The 26620-nt window shown below is 40.7% G+C and overlaps 1 protein-coding gene across 8 annotated transcripts in view; it reads left to right on the forward strand.

The window, feature by feature from the left end:
- GATAD2B (GATA zinc finger domain containing 2B) overlaps positions 1-26620 on the forward strand; it is a 1632840-nt gene that overhangs the window by 188998 nt on the left and 1417222 nt on the right. Inside the window, exon 1 of one of the 8 annotated variants that reach the window (XM_044079740.1) lies at positions 6860-6975. The exons of 4 other annotated variants lie outside the window; for them this stretch is intronic. The gene's annotated coding sequence lies outside the window, so the exon portion shown is untranslated. Of the gene's footprint in view, positions 1-6859; positions 6976-7991; positions 8078-26620 lie in introns of those variants that run through there. 3 more of the 8 variants (XM_044079743.1, XM_044079741.1, XM_044079742.1) reach the window with 3 other exon arrangements.

The following is a 26620-nucleotide window of genomic DNA, read 5'->3' on the forward strand; positions in this document are numbered from 1 at the left end:
GTACAGCATGGGCACCTGGCACAGAAATTACCATGCAACTTCATGTCTGGATGCAGCTTTGCAGTTTTGTGAACAGCTTTAAGATGTCCATCATAAATGCCCCCTGTTATGGCTCCACCTTATTTGGACCAAAAGTAAAGAAAACTCTTAACTAGGAGTGAACAGGACTGTAAGATATTGTCTGCTGTAGGGATCCATTTTTCTACTCCTCAGAGATCCTTTTCCAGGAATCAAAGAGAAGAAAGAAAAATGAGGTTCAAGAAATCCCAAGGTATTCACCAGGACACTCCTGGGGACTGGTCTCCCTGAGGAAGAGGAGTGAGCAACTCCATTGAACATCACCAACAAGGTAGAGATGGTCCGCAAAAACAAAGTTTCCTTGGGCTGTTCACAGAGAAACCTTATCAGTGTTCCTGAATATTTACCCAACTGCTGCACTCTGGAGGCAGTTGGGGGACACTTCTCCTTGCACCCTCTAGTCTGGCAAGCAATAACTCAAGATTCTTGGGTTCTAAGGATCTTTGCCAGAGATTATACAGTACCCTTTTTGGAGTCCCCAACAGCAAGACCAAAGATTCTCTCGATACTCCACCCAATCAGTTGGAATTTGCAGCAACAGGGGTTTCAGGGTTACTACACAAGTCATCCAACTGGTCCCCTGACCAACTAGGATCATGAGTCTGTTCCAGGTTCTTTTTAGTTCCAAAAAAGACAGGGGACCTCACCAGTATTAGATCTTAGCAATCTAAATCAATATGTAAAATTGATACAATTCTGGATAGTCACGGTACAGTCCATTCTACCCCCTTGTGAGGAAGGGTCTATTTTAGATGAACAAACACTTAAAATTTATCGAGCATGTCGTACTTGACATTTTAAGTGAAAGTTCATCTAAGCAAAATCCCATAATGTCGAAACAAGGCGTTTCGAAAAGTTATAGTTGGCCAGCCGTCAGGAAGCCAACGGCTGATGGCAAAAATGTACAATACACCATTAACCCCCCCCCCCCAAAAAAAAATGAAAAAAAAAAATCAACAAACAAAATAAAGTGGGGGGGCTCCCCCCCACATCCCCCAACGAGGGGGCTGTGCCCCCACACCCCCTTTCTTAAATATACGAACTCCGAGATCGCACCACAGTGGAGGACTGTAAGAACAGCTAGACAAGGTGAAGGTTCTGACGTCAGCCGTTGGCTTTCTTATGGCTGGCCAACTATAACTTTTTGAAACTCCTTGTTTTGACATACAAGTTTTGCTTAGATGAACGTTCACTTAAAAGCTGTCGAACATATCGTACTCGACATTTTAAGCGTTCATTCATCTAATAGGGAACCTTGAGGAAGGATGACTGGATGTGCTTTATCACTGTCTAGGATACCTACCATCATATTAAGATCCGAAGATATCCAGGAGGTTCCTCCATTTCTAGCTGGAAGCCAGTCCCCATCATTTCAGGGCACTGCCTCAGAGTCTATTATTTCAGCACTAGTCAGTAATTTTAACCCTTGCAAATGAATTGAGAATATCGGTCAACTTCAACAAAAGCAAGCTATTCCCTGTCTGAGCATAGAATTCATAGGGTGCCACATAAGCACCATACAACAGATAGTATGACTTCCCCTAGTATGACACACATCGGGTCTGTAGCCCTCCAAGTGCTAAAACACCTTCTACCGGGTCTGTAGCCAAGTGCTAAAACACCTTCTACCTCAAATATGACTCATTCTGGAACTCTCAGGATTAATGGCCTCCTCTGTTAGTCTGGCCAGATATCATGAGAGAGTATTACAGTGTACAGTGGTCAGAAAAACTTTAACCTCTTCACAACAGGATTCACATGGCACAGGTTTTTGCAGGGTCATATATAGTGGTGGATTACATCCCAGACAGTTGTTCAGGCCAGACCCTTCTGTCCCCCCTACTCCCAAAGTCGCAGTGACTACTGATTCCTCCCTTCTAGGTCGGGGGAGCATTTCGAAGGGAAGACAGTTCAGGGGTGTGAAGAGGCCAAATTTCACATAAGTGTCTTGGAGTTGAGCTCAGTCCTCTTAATGTTGCAGGCCTTTCAGGATGTCCTACCTAAGGATGTGATTGCCATCCACTTGGACAACATGTAGGTGTTTTGGTGCATCAGCAAAGTTGGAACATGCTCGTACTCTGTGAGAGTTTGGCAGTGGGTGACGTCTTTGAGCTGCTTTTTAGTAGCAATGCACATACCTGGGATGTGCAATATTCTGGCAGACAAATTGAGCTGAACTATTCTGTTTCCTCACGAGTGGGCACTTAACAGAACAGTGGCAATGTAGATTTTTAATTGCTGGGACCAACCTTGCTGTGACTTCTTTGCTTCATATCTCAACAACAGATGCAGAAGTTACTTGAGACGTGCTGTAGTCCATTTTTGTCCCCCAAATCTCCTTTGCACTTTTCTTCCAGTTCCCCTCATCACCATGTTTTATCCAGAAAGCCATGGAGTATAACACTAAAGTAATGCATATTGCCCCTTTTTGGCTTTGGCAGATATGATTCCTCTTTCTTTGGCCTCATCTTCTGCACTCACCATGAGTTCTGGGTTTCATCCTAGATCACCTGTGTCAGCCTTCGGTTACCTGTACCAGATCTCCAGGCCCTAAAACTCACCTCATGTTTTTTCCAGTTTTAACAATTGCCAGAGATGCCAGGCATTCTGCTCCGGTAGTCCATATAATCTCTTCCTCTCAAAGGGACTTGACCACGAAGATTTACAAAAATAAATGGAAATGTTTTTCTTTATGGGCCTCTTCAATAGGGTTAGACCCTTTTACAGCCCCTTTACCTGAGATTTTACGAGTTTCTTTCTGAACTATTTAGGACAGGCTGTAGCTACTCTACAAAGTCCAAATAGCCGTCATTTCAAATTTTCACATAGGACATAACAGTGCCTCCATTGCTTTTCTTAAGGTGACCAAGGCTTTCCTCAGAGGAGCATTCTTATTGAGACCCCCAGTCCGTGATCCTGTTGCTGCTTGGTTACTTCAATCCCAAACACTTTGAGTTTGCAGCTTCATCAGACCCAAGGTTTCTTTCATGGAAGTGTACCTTTACCCTCTTTCTTGCCATTACATCAGCAAAAAATGTGTTGAAATTACATGGACTTTCTTGCAACCCCCCCCCCCCATTTTTTACTTTTCATAAGAACAGAGTGTTATTGAGGACAAACCCTCCTTTCACCCAGGTAGCTTCGGAATCTTAAGTTGAACCTACAGATTTATTTGCCAGTATTTTTCCAAATTTACTAACAAAGGAGAATATACCCCTACATACCTTAGATGTCCATAGGTAACTTAGGTTCTATCTACATCATACTGAGGGTTTCAGAAGATCAGACCAATTGTTTATATCCTTTTCCAAGACAAATTGTGGACAAGGAGTGTGTAAAGTAACCCAAATGGCTAGGAGACTACATTTCATTTGTTTATAAGTCAAAATGTCTGTCCTTACAATCAAAACCTAAGGCTTATTCTACCAGAACAATCAAAACATAAGGCTTATTCTACCAGAACAATGGCAACCTCAACAGCTTTTGCAAATCTAAGGTTGGATCTGACTACCTATACGTTGAACCAGAAGAAAATAAGACAACACATACTTATCATTATGGTAAGTACATAACTTCTATTTTTGTACAATTACCTATTTATCTGCTGAGAGCTGTTCTGTGGGATTATTTAATCAAGAAAATGTGCTTATATTTTTGAAGAACATCTTGATCATTGTATCCTAATAATAACAAAACCTCAGTCATATTTCTAGACAGAATGTAAAATAGATACTGCAGGAAGACTGTCCATTAAAGAATGATAGCATATTTTTATTTTATTGTTTGGGAAGAAATTCTGAAGTCTTTATTTTGGGGCAGAATTGAATGTACCATTTGATAGTATATGTATATTTTTGTAGTTTTGAAGGTTTTACACTCACCACACACACACGCACACACACACACACACACACACACACACACACACACACACACACACACACTGCAGTGGTCCACAATCTCAGATGCAACCAAAACGGCCTTGAATTTTGTGATTTCAGTCAAAAACATACACATGCGTGCGTACACAATTTTCGTTATGGACTTTCCCCACTCAGTTACGTTACGTTAGTTAAGTATACTAAATCCGTGGTGTCACAACAGCCAGTAAAGGGCAATCCGCCAAATAAGCAAAATGTGTTCATAGGTTCATACTAGGCTAACTGCCCTTGTGGGCCATTTTAAGCCTAGACAATTACCCCATGTGAGAATCAAACCCTGCACCTTATGTCTGCAAGGTAAACACCTTAACCATGATGCCATCCTCCTTGTTCCTGCATACAAGTCAACCAAAAGTGAAGCTTCATTTCACAAGTCGTCAAACTTCATGTATCATTACTAATTTTGTGCATTACTAATTTCATACACACACTTGTGTGTATATGTGGATATCTTTCTGCACATGTAACAAGATGTTTTGTTTATTTTAGTGACTCTTATCCCAGAAAACTGCTCCCTCTGCAAGTATGTTTTGTGCATCTGTGAGTTGACACAGCTGTGCCTTATATTTTATGGATGGATGGGGAGAATTTACAGAAACAATTCTATATTGGTGTGTGTGTGTGTGTGTGTGTGTGTGTGTGTGTGTGTGTGTGTGGTGTGTAATTTTACTTGTGCATGAACACCTGCACAGTGTGTATGTGTGCACAGTGTATACTTGAATGCATATTACCAGGTTGTCATATGACATTGCAAACAAAATACCCAATGTCTGCCTTCATCAGTGGTTGGGGTGAGGTAAAATTTCTTGGGTGTAAGGCTTATGTACGACACAATGCTGAGTGGTACTCTTATGTCAAATCTCTAATTTGTAAAAACTGCGTGTTGCTTGAGAAAATTGAAATTGTGGTATCCTGGCAATTTATTATTTCTCTCTGATGCATTAATCCCCAAGTTGGTATTTTTTATTTTCTTATTTATTATATTTGTTAACCAGGTGAGTGGTCTGGTACAGGACCTTTTTCAGTTGGGCTACAAAGCTGAGAAAATCAGATACAAACAATTTACAGTGAGCAGCAGTTGGAATATAGGTTAATATGTAAGTACTAGGTAAACTGCTCTTGTGGGCCATTTTCATCCTAGCCAGTTTCCCTCTCAAAGGTGAGAAACAACTATTGTATCTTTTGTCTGCGAGGTAAACACCTTAACCATTATACCAGCCTTCACCCTCAAACAGCTGGCAAACAGTCTGACAGGCAAGATGCAAATGCATAGGGCTGAAATGATGTACGGCTTTTTAAATTGCTTGTTGTTTACATAAAATCGAAAAGAATATTGGAAAAAAGTGTTGTGCTACATGTAAATAACGTAGGATTTGCAGCCACCCATATGAGGGTGGAGAAGTTTGCATCTTCTGCAGAAATGTTTTTTATACCAACTGTGATTTCCATTCAAGTGCTGCACTGCTTTGTGATCACACTTGAGGGTCAGTGTCAAAACAGTCGTTTTTTCATTAGAATGCTGAATTTCTAGTATAAAAGCTTTCTAGGTAGCACAAGTGGAGGTCTGGAGGCAGACCGCTAATCTTTATAGTGGTAGCTATAACTAGCAAAGTTTTGTGTGTTCTTTCATTCATTCATTTATTTATTCTTTCTTTCTTCCTTCAGTTATCTATTATATCCAAGTCAGTTTTAGGTGAGCTGGGCCCATTCGTTGCACTCTTCATTAGTAAAGTAGTTGTATATGGTAACAGATTTTGGCTGAACTGATGAGATTTTATGTAAGCTTAAGTATTGTCAGCACTGATCTCTGATATAGGACCAACCTTTTTGTGTTATTAGCTTAGCCAATCACTACTGGGCAGTAATTCTGAAGTTTTGTTTTTCTTTGGTTGTTCTCTCCTTTTTAAAGTTCGCTTTTGTGGTATGTATAAAAATCACTTCCATAGTGCCCTTATGTTGTGAAGTTAGTTAATTTTGTTCCTTTTGGAGCTGTAACAGCATCAGTGGCTAAGAAGGTAATGCATTCAGGTCTGTTGTTGGAAAGATCAGATGGCTGTGGGTTCTGTTCCTTCACCACGTGTTTTAAATTTATGTTTGAATGCTGACATTGTGTTGCAACGTCATGTGGTGCTACATTCTAGAGGTGCTGTCTTTTGGATCCGATGTTAAACTATGATATCCTCTGTGTGTATTTGGTGGTAGTTCAGTTAGGTGTAAAAGATCTCATGGCATTTGTTAAAAAAGTAGGGAAACTCACCCATACTCAGTATAAGTAAGAGCTCTGGTCTGCCATGAAAATAGGCCACAGGCTTAGTGCGATTAACCCAGTCAACAAAAAAGTAAAATACATATATAGAGGTTGTCCTCAGAAATCAGGTAGATAAAAGTTAGCAGTTGGAAAGTTTAAAAAAAAAAAAAAAAATAATAGTACTACAGACTCATGAATGGGAACAGACTTAGTACATTGCTGTACTGTGCTTGGTGGTGATGGCATGTGTATGTGTTGTTGGAGGGGCCTGGTTTGAGGGATTTACTTCTTAACCACAAATGACTCAAAAATAAATAAATAAATGAAAATAGATAGTTTCATGTCCTGAGCTTACAAACCGGTCGCAACTGGTTTCTTGCCTGCCCCCTGCTAGGCATTGTGGGTAGAAATAAGCAGGCATCCCCCAGGTCTTTTGTTTAATGTAACTGTACGGTGCATGATTGGCAGGGAAGTGCCCGTTTTGAGAAAGTATTGCTGCAGGTCCCAGGAGGGGGATGGCACAGATTGCGGGGCCGCCCATCCACTGCTGAGAGGGCTCTTCATAACAATCTCTCTCTCCCTTTTCTTTTTCTATCTTTCTCTCTGTCCCTTTTCTCTCTGTTTTTCTCTTTCTTTCTTTTTCTTTTTTTTTCTCTTTTTTTTTATTTCCGAATCAGCCACAGGGAATCTGCTGCATAGACTTGTACTGTAAGTACCCTTTTAAAATTTGCATTCAAACAAAATAAACAGCATAAAAAATATACCTCCATTTTGTTGTGAATCATCTTCTTCCCACAAAGGCTCTGAAAACAGCTGAATCTTTCAGGGGAGCGGAGGATAGAGCATGCATGTGTACATGTATATATTTTTAAATTGAAGTAAGATTATGATGCTAATTTAACAAAGCCTGCCACAGAACAGATGAGATTTCTTGTACACAAGATTATGATTTCTTCTGTGAAAACATCACAAAGGTCCATTTGGTGCATGCTGCATGAAGGTTTATTTTGAGTAAGAGTTTCTTTTGTTTGGAACAGCGGCAGCATCTTGATATAGTAGCTGTCTGTATATTTTTTCATTTCTTCCTCTTCAGCTTGGACCCCTCTCTGTGAATGGAATCGGCTAACTGATGAGGGCCAGTCCTGGCACTGTGCCAAGGGCTGTGTATGCATATGTGTGTGTGTGTGTGTCTGTGTGTGCGCGTGCGTGCACGTGCGTGTCTGTAGCTCAAAGGGGGGCATGCAGTCTAGGAAATTATAGGCTATTATATAAGGAAGTGTGCGTCATTGATACTAACTCAGGCAGTGCTGGGGGCCTGCTGGAGGAAGAAAATTTTCCCCGTATATTTATTTTTGCTATTTATTGTATTTCACAGTTAATTCATAAAAATCTGTGAAAAAATGTTGACTGCTGTAGGGCATGTGGGTTCATCTGTAAACAGTTAACACATTTGCAGCTTTACAATATTTTTGTGAAGAAAAGTGTTGCTTTGTTTTTACATATTTTGTGCTTCCCACCTCTGTCTAAACATATATTCCTGTAACAGATAGTATGTGTAGCTCCAGTTCTTTGGGGGAAAATAATATTTATGTGCAGAACTGCATTTATGGGCCCTGTCATCATTGTGCTGGTCTTTAGAATATCTTCTGTTTTTTTTTTTTCTTTCTTTCTTTCTTTCAGTTGTTTTGACACAACATCTCGTTTGCGTGGGCAGTGGAAGCCAACTGACAATGGCTTCTGGTTTAGTTCAAGTTTGGACAGTGGGAAATGCCCGAGTCCATTTGACAAATTGAGTCCACATAGAAATAAGGTACTTTTTCTTTTGCTTTAGCAGTGAGCCTAGGAATGCCCTAGACGTTTGGCTTGAAAAGTACTTGTTAGATGCATCAATTGCCGATTTGCTTGACTGATTGTGAACATGTAAGGGTTAATGTTCAGACTGTTCTCTGCAGTTACTCATTGATTTTTTTTTTTTTTTTTTTGGGGGGGGGGGGGGGGTGATGCTTAAAAGAAAGTGTCACCTTTCATTTTCTACATCTGCATTCCTGTAGATATTTTCCTTATGATGCCTGCTGCTTCAGGAATTAACCCTTGCTATTCTTTTCTGTGTTTGTCTTTGGGTTTTGACCTTCAATGAGAGCTGACACCCTTCTTAAAGTCTTTTCTTTTTATTCCTTTCGATTCTTACGTAAGTTGGTAATCTTTAAATATCATAAGGACTAAAGGCTAAATATTTAGGCACAAAATCCCGGTTCTGAAACAACACATGCCAACACTCTTTCTAAGAAAGTGTATAGTAGTAAATGATCCATATTGGTGTAGGTACTCTTTTACTACCACTTGAAATTTGACTGTGGTTTCGCATTACTGTGAAGTGTGGACGGCATTCAGTACAGCTACTTAAACACTAATAAATTAAATAATTCATATCAAAGTAACTATTAAAACCCAGTAATTATTTTACTTCAGTTAATGAAGCTTATAAGCTGCCATTGTGTAATTTGCTTTGCTATCAAAATGTTGAAGAAATAGGGTCTGTGCAAAAGCCTATTCTTTTTAATGGGGCCTTTAAAAAAAAAAAAAAAAAAAAACTAATGTTTTGCCTTTAAGCTGAATAGCTAGCTCCACTACCCTTCAGTCTGAAAAAAACCCAAGTTCACAGATGTTACTACCTTAATTATGGAGCATTTCAGAAGATACATAAGCTTTTGTAGAATGTAATATCTGATGAACTTGTGGGCTACTTTTATTGAAAGTCTGCTAACATCCAGTGTGTGTGTGAGATTCTATGTTTTGACTTAGATTTTTAGACATTTTCAGAGAAAGTGCATCTTCTGTAGGACAGGCTATTAGTGAGCTCAGAGTGACGTACATCCTGTAGTACCTGACTGATCCTGCAACCCAGCAGGCTGACACTATATTAAGATTTCTCTTATCCTTCTTTCATGATTGTCTGCATCACTGTCAAGTGTTTGCTAAGAAAGAAACTAAAGAAAGACTTCTAGAGTGTCTAGTTAGTTGGATTTTTCCCCCCACAGTTAATTTTCTCAGTGCCACAGTTGTCAGTACCAGCTTCCATTGAAGCCATACTTCTGTGACTAATGCCAGCTTTCATGTGCCTTGTGTAAGAGAGGGCTGTACCCACTATTAGAGCAGTTTCTTTCATATCTTTATGCCTTTCTAGGTCTCCTAAGTACTTGTTATTATGGTGCCACAAGTGAGGTCCAGACCTAAACCTAGTAAACACTTAACAGATGTCAAAGAAAAACCACCTTCTTCAGTTTTATGTTGGACTGTCACATGACAGTGAGAACCTTGGTATGTATCAGTGTTTCTCATTTGCCTCTCACAACTGATGTCATTTGAAGCTTCATGTTTTCGTAGCTCTATTGTCATTGAGCAGGGAAAGAGCCAGAGAAAGGAGCACCAGTCAAAGGATTGCTTTGTGGTTACTTGGCACAAGGCTGAAAAATACTTGATAAGGGAGCACAAGTTCAGACCCCTAAGCTGTGCTTTTCATTGCTGTCTAGGATAGAAAAAGCACCCTCTCCTTCTTGGCTGCCACCACCTTCTCCACTGCTGAGCATTTGATTTATAGGTTCATAGGTTTGTAGTAGGTTGTTCATCCCATGAACATTGTAAATACACCTCCAGACTGGTTAAGCAGAATGATTTCCCTAGAGTTACTCCATGTCCAGATAACTATAGTAAAGACCCATCTCCAATTTATCGTCAGCTGTAGCTCCCCCTCTATGAACCATGATATCCACACTGGCTACCTGGATCTACTTGAGTCACTCAAAATATAAGCAAACACCCTGGTTATAGGTCACTTTAATTACCAGGGTATTACTTTAATTACCCGTCCATAGAGTGGGTAAATTACATGTGTACAAGCACACTCGCCCAAAGGTCTTGGACTTTGTTTACTCAAATGCCTTGGAGCAGATAGTTGGCACCCCCACAAGGGGCCCAAACATTCTAGACTTGGTACTCATCAACATGGAAGAACAGTGCATCACAACAAGTGTGTGGCCCTCCCTGGTGAAGTCTGATCATAAATCAGTCATTTTCAAAGTAACAATAGCATCGGCCCCCCTCCCCCAGCAGACATTAGGCTAAAATACTTCTCCAAAGCCAATATAGCCTCTTACGAGAAGGCATTAATAGCTTCAAAGCTCCTGTCACCACTGACGGCAAGGACACTATATTGGGATATACACCAGTGCATTGTATAAACATCTATACCATTGTATTGACTCAGCCATTCCTGATAGGACCAAAGCGAGATCCTCAAGAAAAAAACAGCCTTCCTGGTGGCCATCTGCTATAAACAGGTTATATAATAAAAGGAAGAAATTGCTGTTTAAGAGCAAGAAGGAACACCCTTCTCAGTTTGAACAAGCAATTCTGTATACCATCCCTAGCTAAGGATAACCATAAGGCATTCTTTAGCTATATCCGAAACCTTAAAGAAAAGGCCCAGATTAGCACTGAACTGGTAGTGAATGGTACCACATATACTCAACCAGTGGAAATAGCCAACCTACTAGTGGACAGTTTCATTGAAAACTTCTACCCCCTGTCCTCACCACATATACCCCAAAACATTCCTGCCACCTGTTCTCCACCTAGTATCTCTAAAGCACAGGTCTTACCACTCTCTCCAAGGCCAAAAACCCAGCATATATGGGACCCGATAACATCCCAGTCTGTGCTCTGAATAGTTTAAAACAGGAGTTCAACACCATTGGGTACTCTTTTCAACCATAGCCTAAGCACTGTTTTTGTCCTTGCTGAATGGAAAACGGCTACTGTCATCCCCTTGCACAAGGGTGTGCATCCACTGACCCTGGGATCTATAGACCCATTATCCCAACCAGCTTTATCTGCAAGGCCATGTAGAGAATCATTATGGACCTTATAAATAAGGATACAGGAGACCTTCAAACACTTGACTAGACCCAGTTTGGTTCTGTTAAAGGGATATTCTGCCTGTTGAACCTGATAGACTTCGACTGTCACCAAAGCCCTGGACAAAGGCAAATCTGTGCATATGGCCTACCTAGAATTGGCCAAGGCCTTTGGCACAATTCTCCCACTCAGGCATCATTGAAAAACTCACTCAGCTTGGGGTCAGCCCATATACTGTCAGGTGGGTTGAAAACTGTCTCACTAACAGAATGCATACAGTCAAAATAGGGACTCCACCTCCACCAGCAGACCCATTACCAGAAAGGTGCTAGCGTCCCTATTGTTTGGAATGTACTTCTCAGAAGTACAGACAAAAACAAAAGGTCTGTGGCTGACAAAGTTTGCTGATGACTGCAAACTGGGAGCAGTCATTGAGTCCCTAAATGATGTCAACATTCTACAAGAAGGACTTATGCAGACCAAAGTGCCAAAGTCATGGCTTTAAATGCAGTACAAAAAATGCATTAGTGTTCCCTTTGGCAAAGGTGATATACATGAGATTACCATATTGATAACAATGTCTTAAGCTCTAAATCAGTGGTGAGAGATTTTGGCACACAGGTTGATAGCAGCCTTACTTTTGATCACCATGACTCCATGGTGGTAAGGAAGGGCTTGTACTTTGCTCACCTAATAAGCAAGGGCATAACTTCCAGAACAAAAGAGGTTATGACCCCTTGTACTCTTCCCTCATCAGGCCAGTAATAGAATACAATGCTGCCTTTGGTATGTACCTAAACAGGCACCTGCAGCAACTGTAGAGACCTCAGAAGTTCCTCAAAAAGAAAATTCAGGGTCTTCAGCACATGTCTTGCGTGGATAGACCGAAATTACTGTCATTATATTCTGTATCGTATAGACTACTCAGAGGTGACCTGTGCCTTGCATACAGAGCAACCTCTGATCCTGCCTTAAGGGAAATGCTGCACATTCATAAGTCAAGTGGTACACGATTCACTAAGGACCTTAACCTAGCATGTGACATTAGCAAGACTTGCTGGAGAGACCGATACGTCTCCTAGAGGTTGCGTCTCCTGTGAAATAAACTTACAAATACAGGTTAAACGGAGCCCCTCATAACCCTTTGTAAACGTAACTTGGAGGATTTGATAGGAAACCGCAAATTCATCCCAGGGTTTCACCTGTGTCCCTCTCCGATATGGGGCAGTCGATGGTGATTTAGATCTGCTTCTAACATAGATCATATCTCTGACCTTTAAGGGTTGAACTTGGCTAGGTTTGTAAGGGCTCTAGGGCCATTAGCCTAGTAACCTGCTATGTACTTATGATTACCAATCCAGTTATCCAGGTTATACTTAAAACAAGTCATGAAGCTACTAAGCTTTACCTGTAAGATGATTCTGTTCTTTAAAAGTTGTATTTTCTGTGATAGAGATCTATCCTGCCAACAAGTTGTATTTATGGTAGTTTGTCTCTTTAGCAGGTGTTTAGGGTGGTATTAGTTTTGTGTATGTGTAGGAGGTTATGTAGGATCAAATCTTTCAAGACTCTGTTGACAGGGCAGAGATTTCTTCTCAGTAGTCAGTAGGAAGTGAAAAAAGGGTGAGACCGCTTTAAGGCAGTCAGGATGAATCAAAGAGGACATGCCCTTGACCTTTTTTGGTTAGGAAATGCTGTGGTTTCTCAAGCTGGGTCAAATAACTAGCTGAGTACATACCAAAGGAACATTAAATTCTGATAATGGAGTGGGATAATGACTTCCTGGATCTAAAAAAATATGCCTCTGGTGATGTAGTATTGCTATATAATAGGATTTCCTAACAGTGGTCACATGGTTGTCATAGGATAGCTCATTGTTAATGAAGGTACCCAAGCCCCTTTTGAAAGAGTTGATTTTTAGTGTGTGTCTGTGTGTGTGTGGGGGGGGATGTCACCTGTATGTTATGAACCAGAGTGCCCAGGTTTGCTAAAGAACACAAAGCTCCCTTTATTTTGGGATTTAGTTTGAGGTCATGGTCCAAGCACCATTTGTTAGCATGAGATGGACCCTTATGAATAATAAATAGGTCATTGAGGGTATTTGTGACAGGCCGATTGAGGGCAACCTGCCAGCAGATTACCCAAATGTAATGACTGCAACAGTGAGTACACTCAAACATCTACATTTATGGTAAGTGTACACAACTGTACTTTATCGACAAACTTTGTCAGCCATGGGCTTTTGATGTCTGCTTTAACATCAGACAAATAGATATCGGAGGGGTGGTCCCAGTAGCGATCCCTGAGGGACACCACTGGTAACTACTCTTTGTAGAGAGTGTACCTACAACAATAACAGTATGGGTTCTGTTGGTAAACCAATTTGACATCCATTGGTAACATGGGGTTTATATTTAATTAGATTATCCTATTTATGACACCTGTGTGGAGTGGTATTAAAGGCTTTGACCAAGTCCAGGTATGCCACGTGAGCTGATTTAGCAGATTCTTATGCCTTCGTGACTTGTTCAAACAAGTCCACCAGGTTAGATAGGATCTGCCATTAGTAAACCCAATTTGATTAGGGTCCAGGTTTGAAGACGTCTTATGTCCTTGTTTATGATGTCCATAATGATGTGCGTCACTGCCTTACAGATAATGCCGGTGAAGTCTGTAGTTGCCTAAGTGAGTCATGGGTCCCTCCTTTTTGGAGTAGGATAACTACGTCTGTTCTCTGTACATCTAGCACAAATCCAGTGGAGAGGCTGAGGTTGAACAGACTAAATGAGAAGTCAGCAAGGCAGTGTTTGATAATGACAAGTAAATAATCTGACACATTGTCAGAACCCATGGAGCCTAGTGTTTTTAGCCTTGGAGAGAAAGCATGTAGGACTTCTTGGAGGTGATGTGGGGGATGTTTTAGGCATGCTTATATACCGTGAATAATTTGGAGGAGATAGAGGGGTAAAGTTTGAGCTGAACTTGTCTGCTAATATCTTGACAGTGTCCTCAGGGATAGATCATATGATGTTTTGTATTGACTCAGCATTGCTTGTTGTTTTATCTTGGGTTCCTGGCATAGCAGAAGGAGACTTTTCTTTAAACAAGAAACATCTTTAATAAATTATCACACATGACATAGGCAGTCTTATATAAATGAAAATAAACCATACCAACACAATTTCATTTGCAAACATTATACATTACAGACCATACTAACACAACTGTAGCTGCATACATCGTACATAACTTGTAATGTATGTCATCATTGTCAGTCGGACATTACATAGCTCACTCAAGTCCTGCCTTCTTATAACCCTTGTTCCTCCTCTGCATGTATTGATCACCACAATTACCATTTTTTTCCTATGTAATTTTCTCCTACCCTTTTCTAAAGATCCCAACTTCAGTTGTTTTATCTCTCACACCTGTACAGTACATTCCTACACATGTGGAGGTTCTCAGCAAAAACATACCTAAACAAAAGGATTGTAGGAGAGTGGGAGGAACCCGGAAGATAGTGACAGACAAGGACCAACTTGAATGAAATAAAAAAAATTGAAAAAAGAAAAAGAAATGAAAATTTTTTTGCAGTGGTGAAATTTTTGTTTTTCTCTATCAGCAATATTTTGGGTCCATCCTCCACCTTGCAGTTCCTGTGTTATACCTAAACAAAAGCACACACGCATATCACAACCCACCACACCAAGCACCACACATAGTACACATGTCTGTGTCTCGCAGCCTCTAAGGCCCAGCCACAAACCCAACATACCAGTCATAGGAGACTCTGTCGTGAGATGCACAGATGTGCCCCTCACCAGGCTAAACAAGGGAAAGTCATGGTAAGTTGCTTGTCAGGTGCTAGTATCTGCCGTATCACTCACGTACTCAAGTCTCTCAACAATAGGTACTGTTAAGACACTGTCATAGTCCATGTTGTTGTGAATGACTTGAGATGTGCCTCTCTGGACTGTATAAGAGACACATGGTTGAGCTCGCTGAATGTGTGTCCCAGGCAGGTATATCCCTAGCCTTAAGCAGCATCCTACCATCACCCAGAATGATGCCTCAGTACCAAGAGAAAATGATTGACTTTAACAATTGGCTTAGTTTATGATATCATTCCAAGGGGCTCCAGTACCTGACAGCTTGGGAGGATGTAATTGACAGACCACAATGCTTTGCCAGAGTGCCTTCATCTGCCTCCTCTTGGCTTCAGGCTTCTGGCAAAGGCTCTTGCCTCCCCAGTAGTGCCTTTTTAGGCAAAGTCATGAGGACAAAATTACCAACGTGAAAAAATTTTCTAAACAAAATTTAAAAGTCATGCTGCTAAATGGAGTCTTAACATGAAACTGTACTCATTGCAAGCATTCCTCACCCTGGAAGAAACTGATATTTGTGCAGTCACTGAAACCTAGTTCAAAGTTGAGGAGAGCACCCCAGCCTTACCAGGTTACTTGTCCTACAATACTTTCAGACTCCAAACAGAGCTACAAAACCAAAGGAAGTGGAATTTTAATATTTATCAAAGACATACACATACACAAATGTCATGGATATGGCTAACCTGCTGGTAGACAAGTTCAGCGAAAACTTCACCTCCCTGTCCCCCCCCATCAGTAAACCAGGACATCCCCAGCACCTGCCCCCCTCACCTCATCACCAGGGGAAGCAGGTTATTAATGCCCTCGTAAAGGCAAAAAATACAGTCTCCATGGACCTGACAAACATCCCTGGCTGTGTCCTGCATGAACTCAGGCATGAACTCTCAGCATCACTAGGCACCCTATTCAACCAAAGCCTTTGCACCGGCTTAATCCCAGCAGAATGGAGGAGAACCACTGTCATCCCTCTGCACAAAGGTGGAGCATCTACTGACCCTGGCAGTTATATACCCATTAGCCTAACTAGCCTGATTTGCAATGCCATGGAACGCATTATCATGGACCTTATAAACAAGGACATTGGCAACCTGCAAACGCTTGATCCCACACAGTTTGCTTTTGTCAAAGGGAGATCATGACTGTTAAACTTGGTTGCCTTCTTCGAAACAGTCACCAAAGCCATGGATGAGGGCAAGATGGTGCACACCGCCTACCTTGACCTAGCCAAAGCCATTGCCACTATTCTCCACTCAGGCATAATAGATAAACTCTCCCACCTAGGCATCAACCCATATGTAGCTAACTGGCTTACTGTTAGAACCCACTCAGTCAAAATAGGGGAAACCACCTCTAGTAGTAGACCCGTAACAAGTGGTGTACCCCCAAGGTTTGGTCTTGGGGCCTCTACTATTTGGGATTTACTTTTCTGAGGTGCAAGCCAAAACCAATGGTCTGTGGCCGACCAAGTTTGCAGATAACTGCAAGCTGGGCACGGTCATAAATTTCCCCTAGTGATGTGAACATCCTCCAAGAGGGCCTTAACCAAAGTAATGACTGGTGCCAGAAGCATGGCCTCAAACTGAATGCCAAGAATTGTATCATTATCCCCTTCGGGGAAAATGGTGTCCGTACTAATTTTGACATTAATAACAACGTACCAAGCATGCAATCGGTCATGAGGGACTTGGGCACCCAGGTTGATATCAACCTGACTTTTGACCACCATGTTGCCTCCATTGTACGGAAAGCTTTCTACATGGCCCACCTCATAAATAAGGGTATTTCATCCAGGAACAAGGAGGTCATAACATTCCTGTACTCCTCCCTTATCAGACCTATTATCGAATACAATTCCCCCTTCAGCATGTACCTTGCCAAGCACATGCAGCAGTTGGAGAGACCACAGAGGTTCCTGACTAGGAAAACCCAGGGTCTCGAACACCTGTCCTATACAGATAGCTGTCCTATACAGATGGGCTAAAAGCCCTGTCCCTCTACTCAGTCTCGTACAGACTGCTCATAGGTGACCTGTGTCTGACATACAAGGCCGTTTCAGACTCGGCATTGATGTAGTTGCTGCATATCTGTAAGTCAACCTCCACTCGTGCAAACCCACATGCAAGGTCTCAACCTGGTCTGTGACATTAATAGAACTTGGTGGGATAGATGTGTCCTAATCACTCCCCCATCTGTGGAATAGACTTCTTCTCCATGGCAAGCAGAGTACCTCACTAGCTCTCTTTAAGACAAACCTGGATGACTGGATGGGAAACAGAATATATACCCCTGGGATCCCACCTGTGTCCCTTTTGGACAGGGAAAACAGGTACTGATTTTGTGGGGCCATGGGTTAAATTGTTGGCTAGGCTTATAAGGGTCTCCGGGCCAGTAGCCTGGTATTGTCCAATGAAGCTATGTTACTGTCTTCGCTACTTCTTGTAAAGCTAGTTTAGACTTTTATTTCCATTTTCAAGTAATTGCTTTTTTGGCAGCCATCATAATTAGACCCAGCATGACCTTACTGTGTCTAGGCAACTGCAATTCTGTATCATAGCTAAAAAAAAAATAATTTTCTTAGTTACCCCATTTTGCTTACCCAGTATTTCCAACAGTGCAGTCTGCAGGGAATCTTTAAAGTCTGCCAACTCAGCCTCCCAGAAAGTATGTTCCCAGTTACCTGTTTCTTCCCCATCACACCTCCAACATTTGTTTTCTACCTGAGGAAAAATTCTTCGGAGTCTATTTGGGGTATAAAAATACCTATGTAAATACTTCCAAGCAAAGATTCTAAATCCTTCTAGACTTTGTTGTATATTTGAGAGACATACATATATCCCCTCATTGTTTCTTTGTGAATTGCTTATCCAGTCTCTCTTCCAATCCTTTCTAACCTCTTCTGATTGTTATAATTATTATGCAATATTATATTTATATTCTATTGTATTTCAATACTTTACTAATTATTCCTTTCTTAATGGCAACTTCTGTTCTATATTCTACTAAAAACTCCGCCAGTGCTGGTCTTTAGTTTAGGACCCCCCCTACCTACCTCTTTCTTTTTGCCTGTACTCTGATATCAATCCATGAAAGGGAACACAAGCTCTAACCTGCAGTCCAGATATTTGTTGGGTTCTTCCCATTCTATTACCTTTCCACTCTCTAGTTTTGCTCCCAGTACCTTAGTTCATTTGCCAGTTTTGTCCAATAAATTCCAATCCCTTCTTGCCTGTTATCTGTATCCCGAATTGCAGTGATCCCTATTGGTAGAATCTCCTTTCTCCATTCCTGTGTTGTCTTAGTTCTTAGAATATTTTCTGCTACTTTATGAATACAAAGACCTGCATCTGGAGTGTTTCCCCACAGGCCTCCCCTGAAAATTGGCTGTGTTCCAAGTTGGGCTTTCCTGGTAAACAAATGTTAAATAAGTACAGAATATCATTTTTTTTAAGGATTATTGTTCTTCTTCTTAAAGGTATGGATCCAAAATCCCAGTCTCTCCATGTTTCTTGAGCTTCTCCCCGTTTTCATAGTCATCTGTTATCACTGAATTATAGCTTTCTGATTGTGCTGTGTATAGGAGCCTCAACTGTGTAGCTCTGAAATATCCCTTCAGATTGGATAATCCCAGTCTGCAATGTTCTGTGAGAAGAATAACTTTATCCCACTTGACTCTTGCCATATTAAAAGGGCAATTTTTAAACGATTTACTACTGCAGCATAGGTTCACTTGGAGGACATTTTAAGCTTAGCCAATTTCCCTTTTGGTGCTTGAATTAACATTTTCTGATTGGTCTTGCCTCTCCCATGGATGATAATTGTATATTATCCCTAGTGTGAATAACTGTGATCATACCAGAAGTATGTAAGGGATGCAGCATTTAGGAACTGCCTCCATCGATTAGTGGCACGAGGGGGAGTCCTGGAGTACATTTTCTATTGCCCATCCTTAGATCCAAGCTGCATTTGAATATGGACAGGGATGAGCTTTGTTTTACTTGAATGGACAGTCTGTTCTGGAACAGTGGTAGCCTCTGTGATATATGTCCATCTCTCCACAAAATTCAGTTTAGATACCTGGACTGAGTATTTCTGATGCCATTTGACTTGCTGATGTTCAGTAGGTCTGTAAGTATTAGGTCGGAGGATGCCTTGTATGCCAGACATGTCACCTTTAAGCACTCTAGGATACTGAGTATAGTATTAAATATTTCAGGTGGTCCATGCAAGACCTGTTTGTTTAGGACTTGAGTATCTCTGTGGGTATTCTAATTGTTGCATGGGTCTGGACAGATACATGCCAAAGTGAGCATTATACAAAATGATTGACCTAATGAGAGCTTTATAAAGGGGGACAATAACATCTCTAGAACGAGTCACAATCAATTTGTTTATAAACTGTGCAATATATAGACTGTCTTATGGTTCTGGGCACATGTTGGTCAAATGTTAGGTCACTGTACACACAAGTTCCCAAATGCCAAACATCAGGTGGCATTGTCAATTTGGCAGTTCTCTAGAGTAGATGACTTCCCAAAGAATAACGATAATGTCATTTCAACTTCTTATTTATAGTAAATAACAGTGCAGAATGCCAGAGCTGGATTGTGGTTAAATGGGGACCTAGACAGCAGGATTATACATTGGGCACCACCAGAGTAGCCCCACCTGCAGCAACCCCCTACCCCTGCAGCAGAAGCCCCCTTCCCAACCGCTCCAGTGTTCCATTACTTGGCTATTTCCGCTCAATTACCATAAGCACTGTTTAAACCTGTCAGCGTGCGTACTGTTTTCTTATTTACTTCTTCAATGATTACAGAAATTGAAATAAAATAGTGCAAACAATGAGACATTTGCTAAACAAGCAATACTGTCTTGCAATGAAAACATACTTAGCGTGAGCAGTAAACTTCTCTGCCCTTAAAACTCACATTCATTGAAACGGTATGAAAACCCACATTCATTTTGCATCTGGCCAATGGAGGACTAAGCTTACCTCTGGGCTGTTTTCAAACCATAGGCTTCTTACACATTTTTAATGTCATGCATACGTGTATGCGTTTTTGATTCACATTCCTGATTGTATTAAATTATATTCCTTGTATAATACAGCACCCATTTGTTAGAATGTGTTTTAAATTTGTAGTTTTGAACAGTCTTCTAGTAAGCAGTGAAACAAAATGTATGAACCAATAATGACAAAACTACCCATTTCAGAAAATTTAAACCATAAAAGGCCACTCAAACATCTATTACAATCTACCAATATCAGTAAATGTACAACATCTCTGCTGAAGTAAGTCATCTAACTAATTCCACATTAAAGGGATCTGTAACTAATGAAGAGGTTGCTGCTAGCAAACAACTTTATATTTCATTGTTTCATCTACAAATAAAGAGCCTGTTGCCCTTGAAGAATAAATTGCCTGTGCTATATTAAAAAAGTAATGAGCTAGTAATATTGCAATAGGGAATGGATGGCAAACCAGTTCATAGTTACTAGGTAACTCCTCCAAAGGAGGACATTCACAGGACTGGAGCATCCACTCCCTCAGTACATCCGAGTGACTTCTCCAGGTGCATTGGCAGTTAACTCCTACTGACACCTCTAGGCATCAAATATTGCTTGTTCGTATTTGCATCAATAATTCCAAAACCATGCTATGTGCAAGGTTTTAAAACATTTCATCTTAAAGCATATACAGTGGCAAACTCAACTGCATTAAAATTTAACCTCTGTCTAGTACAGGTAAAGAGATATTAACTGTTGTATTTGTGATATTAATTTATATAGATATAATTTTCACATTTTTCTAAATATCTGAACAACCAAGTAACACAGATAGAACTCCTTAGTGTCTTACGAAAGCTCTCCGCTAGATGAATAAAATACTGCCAACAGTATGTATTTAACTTGAGTGGTTGCTGAGATATTGTAAGTTGTTTACACAATATTATAAACATAATAGTAATTTTAAGACCTAGAACCTAAGGAATACAACCACTATAAAAATATCTTTGGCTGAAGGGAGTGCAATTTGTACTTCTTTCATAACGCCCATGGTTCCAGAGATATGAACATTTGTTTGAAATGTGAGGACATGATTTGATCCTTTCAGAAGGCTTAATCTCCACCCATTGGAAGTTACAGTGCAAACCTCCTGAGTTCCATTGGCGTGAATGAGTTAAAGTACAACACAATACAGTGTCAGCGATCCATCTGCATACTGTGGGAGTAGAACCCACAGCCTTCTGCAGCAAAAGCAGGCATACTACCTGCTGTGCTACTAACAATGCAAACAGACTTGGCATGAGCAGCACTAAACTTATCTTCCCCTAAGGCTCTCAACTCCTTGTAAAATCCACTTGACACTGAACTAAATCTCCCAACTTTGCAGCACAAAAAAGCTGAAAAAGCCAAAATGTATTTGGGGGTGAGGGCAGAGGCCCAAAACTAGGGACACATTTTAAATATTGCTTGTATAATCTTAGAAAGTTAATAAAATTAAGTGTTTGTGTTACCATGTGTTTCCTGAAAGATAGGAAGACTGAAATTTAAAGGGCTATCATTATTTAGTGAATTCAGTTCTCACTGATTTGCCAGAAAACCACAAATTTTAAGAGGAACAGACCAAAAGTATGAGCCAAATATTCTGTGAAAATCTGGACAGTTGAGAGCTATGGACTCGAACTCCCTGAATCACAAGTGGTGTTATGGGTAGAGAATTCAGACTCTTGTACCTTGTACATATAAGGTACAGGGTTTGAGCCTAAATAACACTAACCACCAGGTATACCTAACTGGGGCATTTTACACACACACACACACACACACACACACACACACACACACACACACACACACACACACACACACACACACACACTTGAAAAAAAACAGAGCAATAAGAGAACACCACCACTTGAAAACGAGCAATATATTTAAAACCAGAGCAGTAAGAGAGAACACTGGGGAGTCCTCAAAAACTGTACTGTACCTAAATGTACCAAGAAAGCAAAAGTCTCCTTACCGTAAAGAAGCATGACTCTGGCAGCACTTGGGGATGGGGGGCTCAGCATACCTCTCCTTAAAAGCTGCACCTTGTACCCGAAAACACAGGTACTCACACACACCAGTTAATTAAACATCCGCGCTCTTATGTTTAAATCCACTTCCACATTAACGCTCGACGCACACATGGGTCCTCCTTAAAGAAACACCGATAATTGTCACTTCATTAATTTTTTTCCCTAGGAGACAGGTCTTGCAGCTGTAAAAGTGTTTGTGTGGGGGTGGTGGTGGTGGTGCGCACCCTCCCCCTCACTATGGTTTCGGCGCCCTTGTCTTTATTAATTGCTATTCACAACTTCTCCTCTGGTTGATAAAAATATGTCTGACCTGTGTGTAAGACTAAAGGGACTAAAAACATTTTAACTACTTGTCTTGCCATCGATTATCCATGTAACATAGCTTCCTTTTCCCAGTTTTTGTATTGTCTTTTGTTCAGTCTCTTCCCACATATCCTTAACTGCCACAGTGGAATAATTTTTAATTCATACTTCTAAATACTTCATTCTGTTGTGTCTCCAAAAATATGGATATTGTGAACCAATTCGTGTGTGTGTACATAATTTACTGCTATTGTTTTTGTTTTAGCTTTATTCATTTTGTATCCAAAAAGATTTGAAACCATCACAATATGTTCCACAACACTGTATGTCCCTTTCTGGTTTTGTCAGGTATAAAATATCATCTGCAAATAGAGACAACTTTTCTCGACTGCCATACAAATTATTTCCTTGAATTTTTAGTGCCTTATTTTCTTTGCCAGTAGTTCTAAATATAATGCAAATAACAAAGGGGAGAGAGGACACCCTTGCCCGATTCCTCTGCTCAAGCAGAAATTAACAGAGTGTACCACACCCACTTTAATTTTCTCCTCCAGTCATTCATATATCCTCCTAATCAACCTTATAATTTTGTCAGAGAATGCAAATGCTTCCATTGCTCAGCTTCTAAAGTCCCTGCTTACTCTGTCAAATGCTTTTTCTGCATCAACATCCATCAACAGTGGCATTTTCTTACATTTTACTTCCCTCTGGATCATAAGTGTTTTGTTAATGTTGTCAAATGTTTGCCTGCCCTCCACAAACCCACACCGATTCATATCTATCAATTTTGGCATCACTTTTACCATTCTAGCCGTTGTAGACATAAATGCTTTATAATTATGGTTTAGTATTGAAATGGGCTTGTAGGAAGCTGGATGTGATTAATCTTTACCCTCTTTAGGTATTTCATTTACCATCGCTTTCTTCCAGGATGTTGGTTGTTGTTTGTCTTTTTGGCTTTTCCCAGTTAGGGGTCGCCACAGCGGAACTCCAGTCCGCTAATGATTGGCAGTAGATTTTTATGGTGTCGCATTGCCAGCCCGACGCCCAACCTTCAGCGAAGGCACGCCCATTCACGCATGTCTTTCGGAGGCCACTCGACCGCGGGGAGAACATGCAAACTCCACACAGAAGGCACTCCAGCCGAGAATCGAACAGGAGAACCTCTTGCTGTGAGGCAACAATGCTACCGTTGTACCACCATGGCTTACATAATACTTCTCTTAAAATACTGTTAAAACCTTCCAGATCTTTACCAGTTTTTCCTGCCTATTTTCCTAACTTGCACAGGAATGCAATCTGTTCCTGGGGACTTTCCTGCCGATTGTTTATACATCACCGTTTTTATCTCCTCTTTTCTTCCTATCCTAAATGTTGGTAATTGAGCCTCCTGTACCTCTAACTTTGGCATATTTCATTCTTCCATAAATGTTTCCATTTGTACCTTTTCTTGATTTCCATATTTCTCTGCTTTATACAGACTTGTATCCAAAAAGATTTGAAACCGTCACAATATGTTCCACAACACTGTATTTCTAATACTTCTACAGGATCCCTTGTTTTTATCTTCCTTGTTATAGGCTCCCTAAGCTTGTTAACAGCCTTTTCTACTTTCTGTTGCCTGAGTTGTTGTGCTAAAAGTTTTCATGCTCTAGAATTATCAAAAAACAGTTGCTTAATGGCCATCTTTCTAAACACATGTATATTATCAAGGTAATCCCTTATTTTTTGTTTAGCATTTGCAGTTGCACATCATCTTATTCTATGAGATTTCTGCTATTTTATAATATCTCGCCAAATAAATAGGAAACACAATAACTGTATAATGGTAGAGGATAACTCCGCTCGTCTATGGAACGCCATACCTATACAGGAGTACTACATCATTGTAAGGCAGATTTGCTTGTTTTGATTCCTGTAGTGCTGTTCACTCTTATCAGGAGGACTTAATAAATCCTTTTGCTTTTACCTTCCTTCGTTTTGGAGTTTTACATTTTGGTACATTTATCTACAATTTTGAGTTATCCTCTACCATTATACAGTTATTTTATAATATCTGCCAGTCCTTCTAAATAATTCTTGTTACTTCTTAACCTTATCTTCTTTTCTTTTATTTCCACTCTGTTTATAAACTGCTTTAATTTTATCCCGCCTCCCTAGCTATATTTTTCAGATGAAATTTCTGTCTTACCTAATAGCTCCTGAATAATTTCCACTACCCATTCCTTAAATTCCGCTCTTTTCAGCAGATAGGTGGGAAAATGCCAGTGTCTCATTTTTATTTCATTACCCTTTATTTTTATTTTATTATTTGTGCATGGTCTGAAATAGTTACTTGGTGTTTATCAAGACCTTCAATTAAATGTAAATGTACATATTCTTGTGAACTCTAAGTTCTGTCTAGCCTAGCCCAATTTTTGTATCTTTGGGAATTATATTTAAATTCATTCCGAACTCCTAGTACTGAATTCACATCTTCCATGCCAAATATTTTCAGAAATGTCTTTAAAAGTCTACCTTCCTTTGTTATGTTTTCCCTTCTGGGCCCCCCCAGACACATCTTCACTGTTGCAAATCAAATTCCAGTTCCCACCTGTAAGTACTATTCCTTGCAGAAAGCTGATTATTTCTCCCAGAATTTTCTTAAGGTCTATTATAGCAGTTTTTGGTGGAATATAAATAATTGGCAGTCTAATCCTACTCCCTTGCTGTTAGCCCCTTCGTACTACAAATCTACCATTCTTGTCTTTTTTTAATCCTCTTCTGTCACTGTTGGAGCTCCTCTTGCAGTTAATATAAATACCCCTGTCTTTCTTTGCCGCAGGTATTCCGCTGAATAACCATCCTGAAAACCTTTCTGTATTAAAGTCACATATTTAGTTATTTCCAAGCATCTCCCCTGCAGCATAGCCATTTGCACTCTACATTTTTAAGATGGTTAACTACTCTTTCTTTTTTGTGTTCATCTGTAAGACCATTAATGTTTAAAGACATTTACAGAAAGCATCATATTCTTGAAAAATTATTCCCACCTTTTATGTATAACAGTTGATGTTCATCGTGTTACCCTGCTGCAGTCATCACACTTGGGTTAGCCTGCCATCAGGCGGTCCCGCAGTCGGACTGAATTCCAAAGTCTTGATCCGGCGTCGATTCCTGTCGCTTCTTCCCTGACGTCAGTGTGGCAGGGGTATGTAAGAGGCATCCGATGCCATTTTCTTCAGTCTTTCTTGCCGCACTGTGCCCAAAGCAGAAGCAGTTCGCAAGTGCCGGTCGGCCGACACCTGAGATTTTCGAATTGAATTTCAGTCCAAAGTCTTCAATAAAGCTAAGTATCCCATTGGGGAACATTTTCTTGCCTCGGTCCGATGTCAGAAAAAGTTAACAATTGCATTTCTTGTGGGAAGCAAATACCTCATAAGGACTTCCATTCCTATTGTATTCCGTGCCTAGGCCCAGACCACAACGTCACATGTTGTCGGTTTTGTGCTAGGTTTAATAAACGAACTATCAAACGCCATTTTGACTTTGCACGACATTACTTTGGTAGGAAATGTAATTATATCATGCTGTCGGAGCAGCCGACGACCGGCATGCATAAAAAATGCAAGGATAAGGACAGGCAGCCTAGAACCAAGCCAGACTCCGAGGCCTCTGCTGGGCCTGTCGCCAGTTCTCAGTGAGGTGCCTACGCAGCCCCTGACGACCGCAGAATTGGAACCCCAGACAGCTTTGGATTCTCAAACTGAGTGTACTAGGCCGTCGCAGCCATCTTCATTAGGCCCTTCCGACACCAGAGCAGGAGGAGATCCCGGTGCAGTAGAAACACCTTCGGTTGCAGAAGGTGTCTTCAGACCGACTACACTCACCATTAAATCTTATGCTAAGCTTAAAACTCCATTAAAACCAAAAAAGACTGTACATCAGTCTCCAGTTCAAGGCCCCATGCCTAAGAAACAGATGCTTAAGATGGCTGAAGATTTGATTACCCTAATCAGGAGGTTTCCATCCCCCTCCAGATAAAAGGCCAAGACAAGGGGAGGATTATGCTTCCTCTGACCAGGTTTCAGTTTCCTCAGATTCTTCTGAGGAACAGGATTACTCTTTTCCCCCTTATGAAGACTCTGATGCTGAAGACTCTATTCCCTCAGCATCTCCCCCCT

Source organism: Protopterus annectens, chromosome 8.part0 (assembly GCF_019279795.1).
Source record: "Protopterus annectens isolate FY-2018-M chromosome 8.part0, PAN1.0, whole genome shotgun sequence".
Classification (NCBI taxonomy): domain Eukaryota; kingdom Metazoa; phylum Chordata; order Ceratodontiformes; family Protopteridae; genus Protopterus; species Protopterus annectens.